The 14,061-nt window shown below is 42.4% G+C and overlaps 1 long non-coding RNA gene across 2 annotated transcripts in view; it reads left to right on the forward strand.

Moving 5' to 3' along the window:
* The window catches only part of LOC128781259 (uncharacterized), a 163,414-nt gene that overhangs the window by 91,227 nt on the left and 58,126 nt on the right, over window positions 1–14,061 (forward strand). For both annotated transcript variants that reach the window (XR_008427213.1, XR_008427212.1), the window contains one exon: window positions 8,623–8,754. This is a non-coding gene — a long non-coding RNA (uncharacterized lncRNA). The remainder of the gene's footprint in view (window positions 1–8,622; window positions 8,755–14,061) is intronic.

Here is a 14,061-nt window from a genome sequence, read left to right on the forward strand (position 1 = left end):
TTCAGACACACATACGCACACGTGCATACATTCCTGCATATGTGTGTATGTGTATTATTCAAGTTTTTGACCAAATTTCTTGAGCTTCTCCCCTGCAGGATATAGCTGTGTGTGCACGTGTACATATATAAATTTAACAGCAAACATGCGTTCATGTTTATTGTTTCCTGGTCACTTTAAAGCTCATTCCAATTTAACTCTTAAAGCAAGCCTATGAAATAGGCATTGTTATTGATTTTCGTTTTACAGATGAAGAAACTAAGGCTTACTAACATGAAGCGATTTTCCAAAATCACACTTAGAAAACTGTTAAGCTGGGGTTTCAACTGAGACTGCAAAACCAGTTGACACGCTAATGATATTCCTGGGGAAGATGGAGTCAATTTACAAAATGCTAGGGCGATGATTACAGCAGAAGAAGAAGAGCAAGAGACCCAGGTCTGAGGTTTGAGGCTGACTCTGAGTCTCATCGAACCACTTCATAATATTCCCCAATGCGGATGTATGACATCTTAACCTCGTACTGTGCTCTGCTGTGTTTTATTACTTCTCTGTACACCAGGCGATAAACTCCAAACACAGAGGAGGGATCAGCTTCAGGAAGAAGCATAAAACTATCGAGAGCCTTTTTATTTTTCTACACCAGTCCCACAGGTCTGCAAAAGTCAAGGGCTTGATATTTACCATTCATTGGCTCTACACAAATAGAGATCCTCACTCAGAGGCCACAAAAACAGAAGAAAATGAAGTTCATCACCTTCCAGCAGTCCTGGTGATGAGGAAGGACATGTTGGAGCTGATCTCTGTTGGCTGCTGGTTAATGCCTCATGACTAGTGTCAGGCTGGGGACCAGCAGGGAGGAAGGGTCTCTTCTGTTATGAACTTGGAGAGGGTATTGACCTTCACAGATGTCTCACAAAAGGAAGCCAGTATATTGCACATCTCTGAAGATTAGAATCTTGGGGGAGTTTCTCAAAGGTCACAGAGGCTTCCGAATGCCCAACAGTTCATCAAGTACCGCACACTCCTCTGCTTCCATCGCTGGCATCCCCTTCCTTCTCTCCGATGCTGGCAGCTTGTCCCACCCTACACACGGGTTCTCTTTCTTCCTGTTTTCCACTCACTAATGAGAACTGCATTGGAACCATGTTAAGAGAGAGATTGAATGGCACCCACCTGGGAATACACAGCCAGATTTCTGCTGCCTGAATACAGCTGCTGAGCTAGTAGGGGCTTACTTTGAGAAACAGGGGCATTATGACACATTGATTTGGATGGATGCTAGAAGCCACAGACATACAAAGTACTGTTCACTCCTCTGCTGAGGCTTTAAATATGGTCTGAGGGTATCGTAAAATTCAGAGAAAATTAGTGACGGATCGAATGCATAGTAGATGTGTATATTGTGTTTGTTGTTTGTTTATGTGTTTCTTTTCCTGGACAACAAGTATTCTCCATCATTCCTAGGTAGAGAAGCTTCTGGCAATTACTGGTACTAAAACTACCTGTCATTTTCATCACTGTATTCCCAGCTCCTAAAACAATGCCTATCGTATAGTTGAGACTCCATAAATGTTTGTTGGAGAAGTGAATAAGTGGCTAGTGTGAATTTGCATCCCTAACTAGATGCCTTGTCCATCTCTGAGCCCCGCGTCTGTAACACAGTGCGTGCTTTTGGTCAGTCTAAACAACTGATGTGGGCTGTTTCTGTAATTCCGGCGCAGGTGGGCTGTGGTGTGCTGTGAGTCATAAAGAGGAGCAGCCCAAGGCTCAGATTTCCCTTGGGAATCACACCAAGGCAACGGGTGCTGGGAAGGAGTGCTCTTTAAGGTCCCAGCATCACCTTGGCTGACAGTACTGTCCCTGGGTTCATCAGGACCTCCTCACTAGGACCCCCCACCCCACCTTAATCTCTGCTGTACAGTGAAATCCTGTCCACCTACCCACTTCCACCACTCATGCCAGGAAATGTTTCCATTTGAACAGGAACTTTCCCTACACAAGGCTTTGGTCCAAAGGAGAGGTCCTAATAGTGGGAACTTAGGAGAGTAAAACAAGCTAACAGAGGAGATATTTTCTGTTTTTACTTAAATTATTTTTTGCTTTTACTTAATTTGCATCATTTTGGCATTGTTCTGCTCTAGCGCCACAAAAAGAGAGTCATTTCCTCAGTCACTGTGGTGACTGTTCCTTTATTGAAGGGAGAAGAGACTCTCGGGGAAGGAACTGGATCAGCCTAATTAAAAGAAATAAGCTGTGAAAGAACCCCTTAAACCTGCCCCGCCCACCTCCCCTCCACCCTCATTTCAAATCAGTATTCTTAGTAGCTTCACTTTAGAAGAATTCCACCTCTCATAATTTTTTATGAGGAAAAGCAATCCCACTTGGAAAAAAAGGCAGTGCAGCTAGCATATTTGAAGATGATATTTTATTTATTGATTTTTAAAAACATACATTTTAAACAGAATTTGTGTTGAAGTTAAGTTTGTGTGGCATCAGCCCGTGGAGAAAATGTGACAGTGAACGCAGAGTGTAAACGAGTGAGGCTCTCTGCATGCAGGACGGCAGGACGGCAGTCCGTGAGGAGTGCAGTTCGATGCCTGTATTGCCTTTGTGCGGTGCTTGTATCTAGAGCTTTACCAGTTTCTCTGTGTACATGCGATGCTGTGTGGCCTCTCATGTGGCTCTGAAAGGAGATCTGGACCGAGAGTCAGGAGCTCATGTTTAAGCCTGGCCCTGTCTCAGACTTTCCCAGGGGCCTTGGGCAAATCAATTAATTTTTCTGGACTTCAGTTTCCTAGTTTGAGGGGGAGAAAAAAAGATATAGTTTATAGAATAAAAGCTCTGGAGCTTGAAAGTCTTGGATCCCAGCTACACAACCCTGAGAAACTCATTTAACATCCTTTAATAAAGGGGAGATGATGACAGCTCCTATCTCACAAGTTTACATATTAACAGACATAATCTTTGGACTCCTGCCTCAAGGTTGGCTGTAATAGGGTATGGCAGGCAACAGCTTCCGTTATGAAACCAGGAAAAAAGGATGAATTACAAAACCCCACTTTTGAAAACAAAGACCTATAGAAGCCACAGGAACTAGACTTTTAAAAAGATTCCAGAAAAGGAAGATCCCTTTGTAGGAAATACAATCATCCCTAGTACTTTTCTTAACTGGAGGCATTTGTAAATTCTAGGATTAGCCTAAGGATTGGACTTAAATCCAATTGCGGGATTTTATGGAGGAGAGAGAAATCAACAGAGGTTTTGGCAATTGAGAGCTGACATGATAAACTGGAAAAGAGAGGATCCCCAAATGCAAGGGAAACTTGGTGAGTTCTAGGAGGATGTGGGAGACTAGGGGCTGGGTGAGGAAGGAAAAGGGGAAACTCCCACACTCTTGCAGGGAATTTTTGTGTAATCAGCTGTCATAGTTTACCTGGGACTCAGGTGGCTCCCAGAATGTGGACTTTACGTTGTAAAACCAAGAGAGTTTCAGGCAAACTAAAATGACTCGGTCACCCTTGGTATTTAGGAGAAAACTTTACACTGGAGGGAGGGATTCTACATAAAATAGGCAACCGATCTCTTGCTCAAGACATTTGCTAAATATTTAACTTGCACAAGGTGTGGAGCTAGAGAACCAGATTTAAAATATGCAAAGGTTACACTTTCAGAGTTTAAAAGACTGAGACATCAAATGTCCCCAAATCTAGGGAGACCGTGCCTGAGGAATGAAAGATGGAGTAAGTCTTACTGAAACAACAACCCAAGCACCGCTGAACTGACCCCTGATAGAGTAATAGTGTTCATCCTCCCCCTGTCTGTCAAACAGAGGAAAAGCAGAGCCCTTGCTCATAGAGAATGTTGTATGGAGACTCGATGGTTCATTTATTTCAATTTTCAGCACATAATAAAAATTACTAGACACAAGAGGCAAAGAAAGTGAGGAATAAACAAGAAAAAAAAACAGCCAATAGAAATAGACCTGCAGATACCTAGGTTTTGGAGTTTGCAGATAAGGTTAAACTACCATATTTTTTGGATTATAAGACACACTTTCCCCCCCAAATTTGGGAGGAAAATGGGGGTGCATCTTATAGTCTGAATGTAGCTTACCTGGCTTGCGGGGGCTGGGGGAATGGCGGTGGAGCAGGGTTTTTTTTTTCCTATTTTCCTCCTCTAAAATCTGGGTGTGTCTTATGGTCCAGTGCATCTTAGAATCTGAAAAATATGGTAAATATGAGTAATATGCTAAGAAAAATAGAGGGGAAAATTTTCAAAATAGAAGAAAGCATTAAAACTCAACCAGGAATTATAGTGTATACAATGAATCAAATGGACATCCTAGATCTACAAAACGATATACAGACAATCTCTGGACATGGCAGTAGACTTAGTAGTCTCAAAGACAGGTGAATGGACACTATCCAAATTTAAGTATAAAGGGAAAAAAGAATGGAAAGAACAAAAGCCAAATGGAAATGATTAAAAAGTATAATACATGTTAGAGTTCCAAAAGAATAGAAAACAGTGAGGCAGAACCAAATATTTGAATAGATAATGGTCAGTAACCTTCAAAATCACTGAGAAGTATTAACCCACAGATTCAAGAAGCTCAATGCCCTTTAAGTAGGATAAAAACAAGGCAAACTACATAGGCACATGTTATTTAAGCTGTTGAAAATCAAAAGATAGAGGAAATAATCTTAAAAACAACTAGAAGAAAAAGACATTACCATCAAAGAAGAAACAATAACTTTTAAAAAGAAATTATTGGAGCCAGAAGATGACAGAATTACATCATTAAAGTGATGAGAGGGGGAAGCAACGCCAATCTGTATTTCTATACCCAGCAAAACTGTTCTTCCATAATGAACAAAAAAGAAACATTTTAGACAAATTAAATAGGAGAAGATCCACTGCAAGCAAATAGACTTTCTGAAAAGTATTGTAGGAAATGCTTTGGGCTGAAGGAAAATGATGCCAAATAAAAGCAGGCGGAAATGAAGATCACCAGAAAGCATAAGTAGATGGGCAAGTGTAAACAAATATTAACTATTTCAAGCACCAATAATAAAACTCTCTAGTGAAGTTTATAACGTCACAGAAGTAAAAAGATATGTCAATAAAAGCACAAAGGGTAGAAGGATTAAAAATAATTTGTGAAACTAAAGTTTCTTTTGTTATTCAGGAAGTGGTCACAGCCCTGACTGAGCATAGGCTATTAAGCTCAGGGTTGCATACTCTAGGTTAATTACTAAACAAAATGCAACCACCTGGAACTAAAAAGTTAATTGAGCCCTGGCTGGTGAGGCTCAGTGGACTGAGTGCCGGCCTGTGAATCAAAGAGTTGCTGGTTCGATTCCCAGTCAGGGCACATGCCAGGTTCCCAGTTGGGGGCACAAGAGAGGCAACCTATTGATGTTTCTCTCCCCCTCTTTCTCCTTCCCTTCATCTTTCTAAAAAGAAAAAGAAAAGGCTAATTAAGGATAAAATATTGAATAAAAATACTTGAGGAGTCCAAAAGAAGGCAAGAATAAAGAAATAAAGGGTATATGTGAAAAATAGAAACGGAAAGCCAGTGAGTATCATAATTACAATAAAGGTACATGGATTAAATACACTTTAAAAAAGTGGTCTTTTAAAAAAGACCTGTCTATGTACCATTTACTAGGGATACAAGTCGAGTATAAAAGCACAGGTAGGTTGAAAGTAAAGGGTGGAAAGAAGATGTATCAGTAGAGTAGTAACAAAGTCGGTGTGGCTGCATTTACCTTGAGCGGAATATCTTACTGGAATGTAACAATTGCTTCATAAGTTGTTACTCAAGTTATTAAGAGAGAAGAATGTTATAAGAATATGAAATCGAATGATTTGGGATTTTGTAACCCTAACTTAGGGACGATTCTTAAAATTTTGTACTATTTCTTTCAAACTACTTTTCCAAATCTACCACAAAAATTTAGTTTTACTTCCTTGGGTAAATTTTTCAGCTGATTATATGCCTGTTGACATGACATCCATCACAATTTAACCAAGGTAATATTGTGCATTAAGTATCTTCAATTTGGATTCCCTTAAATGTACCAGGGAGGCCTATGAAGTACCAGTGTGTGTAAAATTCAGGCAACTATGAAAAATCAGAATCTGGAAGATTTAAGCCTTTAAATTAGTATAATAAATCCTCTCTGTCCATAAACATTGAACATTGACTTCCTGCTTATTTTACAAATGAAGGAAGTATAACCCCCAAAGGGTAAGAAGGAGGAAGAGGAGATCCCTGGCCTTCTGATTCACTAATATTCTTTTATTCAGTACCATGAAGATATTTATAAAACTCATTTAGTAAGTACTTTTGAGCATTCACTGTATATGAGGCACAGATATAATTATTGGATATAAAATAAAAGCAAGACCCTGCCATCAGTAGGCTTGTAGTCTGACAAAGAACTCAGACCTTAAATGGAAAAAAAAATTACTTTTTTATAAAACTTTTCATGAATGCAACAGTATGTAGTGAACTCTTCTTAAAAGAGTGGAATTCTGCCTAGTGTAGTTTGCATGAAAGACCTTCTCAAGGAAGGAAATCAGAGATCACCCAGAGAAGAAGAGAGAGAAGAATATTCCGGTGCGAAGAGGAAGTGGGATGACCTGAGATAGAAAAGAGTTTGGAACCTCAGGACCTGATAAAAAGTGTAGCTGGAGTCCAGAGAATGTGTGCACATGGGAAGGAAGTTCAGGAAGAGAGGTATAACAAGGCTTCTGGTTGTAGGGATGGAAATTATGGGCCAGATCACAGAGAACCTCATAGGGCTTGCTAAAGATTTTGGAACTTACTTGGAGAGCAATTAGACACTGCTAAAGAAAGAGAGTGAAGTGTTCAGCTTTCTGGTGTTCTTTTTTTAATACTATGATTTTCAAACCTGTATGTAGGATTCCTGAGGACAGAGATAATATTTTTCTCCTACAACATTGAAACCTCAAACCCTGGCACAGTGCCTGGCACCTACACTCAGTAAATATTTGATATAACAATGCAAGATGGATGGATGGATAGATGGATGGATAAAGGGATGGAGGATGGAGGGATAGAAGGAAGGCATAGTATGGGGAATGGGTTGGGGCAGAGTAAAGTGGATGTGGGGGCCAGTTCAGATGGAATGACTGTCCAGGTAAAAGATAACAGTGACATGGCAATGGTGGAATAGGTGGTGGCAGCAAAGATCAGGTAAACTGTAAAGATTTGGGAAATTTTAAGGAGACAAGCTCAATATAATGTGTTAAGGAATTGAGTATTGTGGCTTAGAAAGTGGTATCAGTGGTGATTTCCAGTTTCGGTTATGAATGCTTGGGTGGATGGAGGTGCCATTTACTAAACCAGTTAGGAGTAGGTTAGAGGAAAGACCTTAAGTCTCTAATGGACGTTTGCTGCTTTTCTGCAAAGAGTAAGGTGATAGTCCAATATCTCTTTGAAGGCTGGGGCATTTACTGGGGTGGAGCAGATTCACTGGGCTTAGCAGGGAATCGGGCCGGGGCTGTAGGGACTGAAACAGAACCTTTACAAAGAAAATTGCAGTGCTTACCTAATTAATTCATTTATTTTGGAGCGAGATGCTTGTCCCTGATATCACTTTGTTTACCTAACAAATTTGTTTTTTCTTCTCATAAATTACCATATTTTGTGATCCTAAAATGCAAGTATTTTTGCAATTTAACATGTCAGCAATTAGGATGTGTCTTATTATTCATATTGCCTGCCTGAGACTCACTATTTGGAGCCGCTGCAAACAGGTGGCTTATTTGGGCGGGGGGGTTCCGGGGCTAGCAGTGGGTGAGTGAGCAGGGAAGGAGGGAAGAGCAGTACAAGGTGGTGTTACTGAATGACTAGGGCAGGAGGCACCTAGTGACTCATCCTGGACCCTCTGTGGAGAGCCTTATATAATGTGGCTCAGAGAATCTGCCTGAGGACATTGTCTACAGCTGCTTGTGGGTGGCCCCCTGGGGCGTGAGTGGCTGCAGGTTTTGTTGAAAGTGTGCAAGAGCCCAAACTGCAGGCGTCTCACACTGCCATGTGGAAGAAATTCTGGGTACAAAGCAAGAGAGAAGTTGGCCAAAGACCGAACACAACCGTTGCACACGGAGTGGTGTGCCAAAGGTAGCTGTGGTTTATGGTTTAGTTACGGTTCTTTCATTCCATCTTAGCGTCACATACAACAATGGCGTCTCTTGTAAGTGATGACATCTTAGATTTAATGGAACACAATAGACCACTGACCTTGCTAAGAGGCATTTGGTTGAGGTGAGATTTGAATAAGCAAAATTGGTATGTTTAAATTAAGCTATGTGTGCCTATAAGGCAGAGCTTGCAATCCTTATATCTCTTGGATCCTTATCCTTATCCCTTATCCCCAACACCTCTATCCTTATCAGTCGTTGGAACTGTATGAGAAACCTCCCACATCCAAGAATTTACCTACCACAGAAAATATTTTACCTGAAAAGGACAAGTAGAATGATAGAATGATGTTCCCTCAAAGACTGGTTTGGAGGGGCACCTTTCATGGTCGTTCTTAAAGAACTGGATTCTCTTTTTTTTTTTTTTTCAAATCACATATTTTTCAGAACCCAATGTTTGCTGAAAATACCAGATTTTTCGGACTATGAGATGCACCAGACCATAAGACGCACCTAGGTTTTAGAGGAAGAAAATAGGAAGAAAAAAAAAACGCTCCACCGCCACCCCACCCGAGCCAGGTAAGCTACATTCGGACTATAAGACGCACACCCACTTTCCTCCCAAATTTGGGGGGGAAGGTACATCTTATAGTCCAAAATATACGGTAGATAAAAATAGAGGTGTGCTGCAGGATTGGGGGGCTCCAGGACCCCACAGCTAATACGAGTCCTTGTTCCCGCTGTGGAGCATATGGGACCCTAGAGCTCCAACAGCGAGATTCGGAACCCGTGATTCACATGGGTCTCGCTCCCCTAGCCCGCAGGGCATTTACTTAGTGTCCGTTTGCTCTTATTTTAGACGTAACTATAACAGGGTTGACTGTTTTGTTTCCTAGCGTATGACAGATTTACAAACAGTAACTGGCAGGGAAGGAATAGCTACTCAAGGCTAGCATAGCGATATTCACACAGCAGAAGCTCAAAGCTAGGATTTTAACTGAAAAACTACAGAAAGCACCTTTTTTTTTAAAAAAAAAAAAAAGGACAATATTCAGGAGTATTTAGCACGTGGGCAACAATCTAGCCCACGTTACTAGTTTGTAAAGGTGTCAGAGCATTGTGGCACATGGAAGAGGTACTTAGCATTGTAATATCCCCATCACATCCTCTGTTTGGTGATTCTTAAGGTACCAAAGTATGTAATATATAATAATTCTCACCAAAAATGGTTTCATTCAAGAAGATTTGATATGTAATGTGTCCAGTTTTGGTTAGAAGGAACATTCATGTACTGGTATTCTTTCATCACTGAGTAGTAGAAAATCCAACTAACACTGGAATATAGATAAAGGAAGTAGTTGAAAGTGAAGAAGCTTCAGGTGGGGTTTGATCCAGTAGCTTACTTATGTCATCTAGGACCTGATTTCTTTCTGTTCTCTGTTTTGTTTTCCATGTTCCCTGTACGGCCAGCCCGCTTCATGGCCACAAGTTGGTTGTTTCCTCATTTGTGTCCAATCCAACAGGGGTGGGGAGGAAGGCATTGACGAGAGAGAGAGACAGAGGGACAGACACACACAGAGGAGTTAGTTTTTCTTCCTCAATCTTTAACAAAAAGTCCTCAGTCAGATTGGAACAACACAGTTCACATGTCTATTCTTGATATAATAACTGTAGCAGTAGGGATGAAATTATATTAATTATTTTGGCTAATCAGACCCTACCTCTTAAGCTAAAGATGGTTCTAAGTCCCATGGGCCCGTGGTGACATACATGGAGAAATAAATGCCTGGGATGGTAATAGACCATATCCACACCGTTGTTTTTCAAGCTAAGTGTTGAGCAACTGGCCTCTAAGCTCAGTGAAACCAGGAATCATCTCACTGTTCACTGCTGTAGCCCCAGCATGAGTTACAAGGCCCATCATCAGAGAACCTAAATATATGCTTATTTATTGCTGAATGAACAAGAGAATTTTTCTGTTTGGAGAAATGCACAAGACTCTAATTTCATGCGTGTACGTGATGCTCCTTGGTTGCAGTTACAGAAGTAGGAGTTATTGGGATCAGTGTTCACACAAGAAACATTTTCTCCTAAAATGTTTAGCACAATTTCCAAGCAACAGAGGATTAAATCATTTGGAACAAGGCAAGGTTAAGTCAGTTGTTTATTTCCCTGATTATGGATATCAAAAGAGAGAGAGAGGAGAGAGAGGAAGCAAGGGGAGGGAGAGAAATAGGAAAGCAAAAAAGAAAGAAAGGAAGGAGGTGATGGAGGGAGGGAGAAAGGAAGGGAAGAAGGAAAGGGGGAGGAAGGCATGTGGGAAGGAAGGAAGGGAGGGAGGGAGGAAGGAGGGAAGGAAGGAAGGAAGGAAGGAAGGAAGGAAGGAAGGAAGGAAGGAAGGAAGGAAGGAAAGAAGGAAGGTAGGTCAGTTGGTCTAGAATCTGGTTCCAGGGCAAACACACTTTGAGATGGTGGTTATTCTGTGACATGATTTTGCTAAGTGTGTGTTTGCATGTCTTGAGTGTGTGTAGTTTCCTTTTCCTGCTAGAGTAAATGTCAAGCCTGGCTTGAGGCTTTACAATTTACTAAACAGCTGTGAGAATGTGGATAGCAAGTTATAGATCACCCAGTCACTTGGGTGTGGATAAAAGTCTTGGGCCAAACACCTGAGTGTCCACTTCATAATGGGAATAATAATCCTATTTGAAAACATGACCCAGACCCCAAGCTATAGATATATTTTTGCCCCTAGAAGCCTGTCTGACATGTTTATATGCACATATGAGAATTGTATCCAAGGTGAAAGAAAAACAATGGACTTTCTGACTTTATAGTCTGTCATTGACTTTTAAGGTATTTCATAAAATGAAGTAATAACTTCAAGATCAAGGGCATTTTCCTTTGGGTCTTCATCAATTATTTCACTTTCTCTTGGCAGTGGCCTCCCCCTACTTCTTCCGAAATATCAGCCACCAGGCTGACATTGCATTGGAAAATCTTACTCTCTCTCTGCCTTCCCGAATGCGTGTTTCATGCATTAAATTGTTTTAATCACTTCAACTTTTACTAGAGTTTGGCAACTGGTACATTGCTGAATTGTGTGTTCCCAATTTAATGGTTTTAGAACGTATTTAAGTAAGTTCCAGTACACTTAGTCATTGCTATTCAAATGAGAGAACCATATTTCAAGGAAGAGAGCACAGGGAGAGAGATGAGGTGGGTAATGGGTAATAAGTGAGAACCATCTATCAAGACACATTGGAGGCTGAAACAGATGGCGAAGAAAAGCCCCCAGGTCCATCCCCCCTGGCCTCGGAGGGCCTATCAGTTTTATTTCCAGCAAACACACACCTTGGCCGGCTTCCCCTCGTGGCTTCTGGCTGATCTTTCCAATTTTGAGATCTTGGAGGAGTGGGAAACTAACTTGTTTCTCAGACCTGAACTCATGAAATAAGCAGCCATGGAGAGGATAAAGGCCAGTCCCAGGAGCCCCAAGCAGGGGCTGAAGTTTGTAGAGTGGCCTTGGGAGAGCACCCTCCCTTAGCACTGGTTCCCAACGGTGTTCGCAGGAGGAGGACAAAGGAACAGCTGAAGGCGGAGCCAGTCAAAGTAGATAAAGCTTGTCTCCTTCACCCCACTTTTACCACCCATCCTCCAGTGCCCAGGCGTTTTGTGACCCCATATATACCCAGGTTTCAATGCTGAATTTCTCTCTTTCTTTGAGAACTTTACCCAGCTTTTCAGCTTCCTAGTTCTCATGTATGAAGTGGACAGAATAATACCCATTTCTCACAAATGGCCTGTGGCCTATACAAACAGTGCAATGTGTACCACGAACCTCGCAGAGCCAGGCACACGGTAAGCCTGTCTCCTGCCCCACATTCTCTTTACCCTGGTCTTTCTTACAGAATCTGGGGAGTTCACAGTGAGCTTAAAAGAGGGGGGCAGCATCCATATCTGGGTATCTAGGACCTAAAATTTGAAAGGTAACCCCTTCAGGCAATTTGTGTCAAATCCACGATGTGGGTCATCCAGAGCAATCCCGTTTTTCGGGATTTGTCCTGAGAGACACTTACCTGAGGGTGCAGGACGCCTACAGTGGGACCCTCAGCGCGTCATTGCTTATAATGGCGGAGACTCACACACCACCCAAGTGACCATCGAAGGCCCCTGGTTAAGTATGGCGCATCCGTGCGGTGGAATAGTATCCGGCTTCTAAAAGTGACGTGCAAATGCTGTTTTTGCTGATGTTAACGCGTGGCCGTGTCACACTCTAAAACAGAAGGTGAGTTTACAAGTCAGCGTGCAGAGTGCCTGCATGTGTGAATGTGTGTGTACAGCTGCATCCACACTTGGCGTCACGCAGGAGCCGTCCCTGCGGGTAGATGTTTGGAAGCACGTGAAACAGGATTTTTACGTTGTTTTACTCCGAGCAGTGGCGTCGGAGGGTAGACTCTACTTGTATCTTGTACTTTTCTACCCTGTGTGATTTCTTTAAAAAACAAAGGGCCTCGGCCATGTTTATCCAAATTGCTAAACTATGTGTCCCCTGAAAATTTCTGTGCCAGTCTGAGACCCTGAGCAGACACGGTTCTCTCAAAGTCTGCACTGAACTGCACCTCATCCGTCCTCCGCTGCTGCAGCCACCGAGGTGGCTGATTATTTTCTCACTAGACGGAAATCTCCTCCAAAAGCAGGATTTTACCTTTACCCGAGTCCCCAATGCCACATACCACCGCCATAACTAATGTTATGGGAACGTTCAGGGAACGTTTTCCATTTTTAAATCTAGAAGTCTGGTGACCTGGAAGCTATTCCAGATTGTGACATTGCTGGGCACCGAGGTCGTGATCAACACCTTCCCCAGATACGGCTCACCCTAAAACAAAGCTACTGGAATGATCTTGAAGGTTCCTCCTATTCCTAACCTTGCCATTCTGACCCTAAACTCGTCCGGTCCTCACAAATCTAATGAAATCAAACAAGATGACGTACATAGATTAGCTTTGTAGATTCCAAAATGCTGGGATTGCAGATTACAAAACCCAGTATCAACAGCAATAATAGTGACCCACTGTATACTGATGCCAATGGAGAGAGCAAATTCTAGTAGAATCTAAATAATTTCAAATGGTCCCTTCTCCCCCCACCCTCCCCTCCCCACTGGGCCTTAATTCCCTGTGGAGTTACCGCCAATAGTCAGTTTGGGGATTAAAGCAGGAGCTGACCTGGATTTGCTCCACATTGCCCATGCCCTAGATTGAAATGTTAAAGGACTTGGAATAAAATAGTTGCATTTTCAGTAGCAGCTTCACAGGAACTGGGGGATTAATGTCAGCCAGGCAGTGATTTCCCAGTGGTTGGGTTTGTAGCAAAAGCCTTCAACTTTTATGTGTGGCCTGTTTGAAGTTGAAAATTGTTGTTCGACTCTCCAAAGTTGTTTGAGGTGTCACTCATCCTTCCCTTTTGTGCTGGGGCGAGAATGTGAAGCACAGCGGCTGGGAACCGTTCTGGGACTGCCACCTCCAAGGCAGGTCTCTGCCAGGGCCCAGTCGAGCCAGTCTCCTGGGGAATTCAAAGCTTGTGGCACCGTGCACCCCTGCCTCTGTGTGCAGCCTCGCCACCCTCTGCTCCCTTGCAGGAGCTCTGCACTCCAGGAGGAGGGAGGAGGGCGGATCCCAAGGCCCCAGCAGCTTGCCATGCAAATGCCAAGTGCACGTCTCTACCACTCTTGTTCAGCGTCAAATTGGCACTCCTAGGCTGCTGTTCTTCAGAGAGGCGGCAGCATGGGCAGTGATAATAATAACAATAGCATAGCAACAATAAAAATAATACCAGTGGCTAACACCTTATGTAGCCCTGATTATAGGCCAAACGATTTACGTA

This window comes from Desmodus rotundus, chromosome 6 (assembly GCF_022682495.2).
Source record: "Desmodus rotundus isolate HL8 chromosome 6, HLdesRot8A.1, whole genome shotgun sequence".
NCBI lineage: Eukaryota > Metazoa > Chordata > Mammalia > Chiroptera > Phyllostomidae > Desmodus > Desmodus rotundus.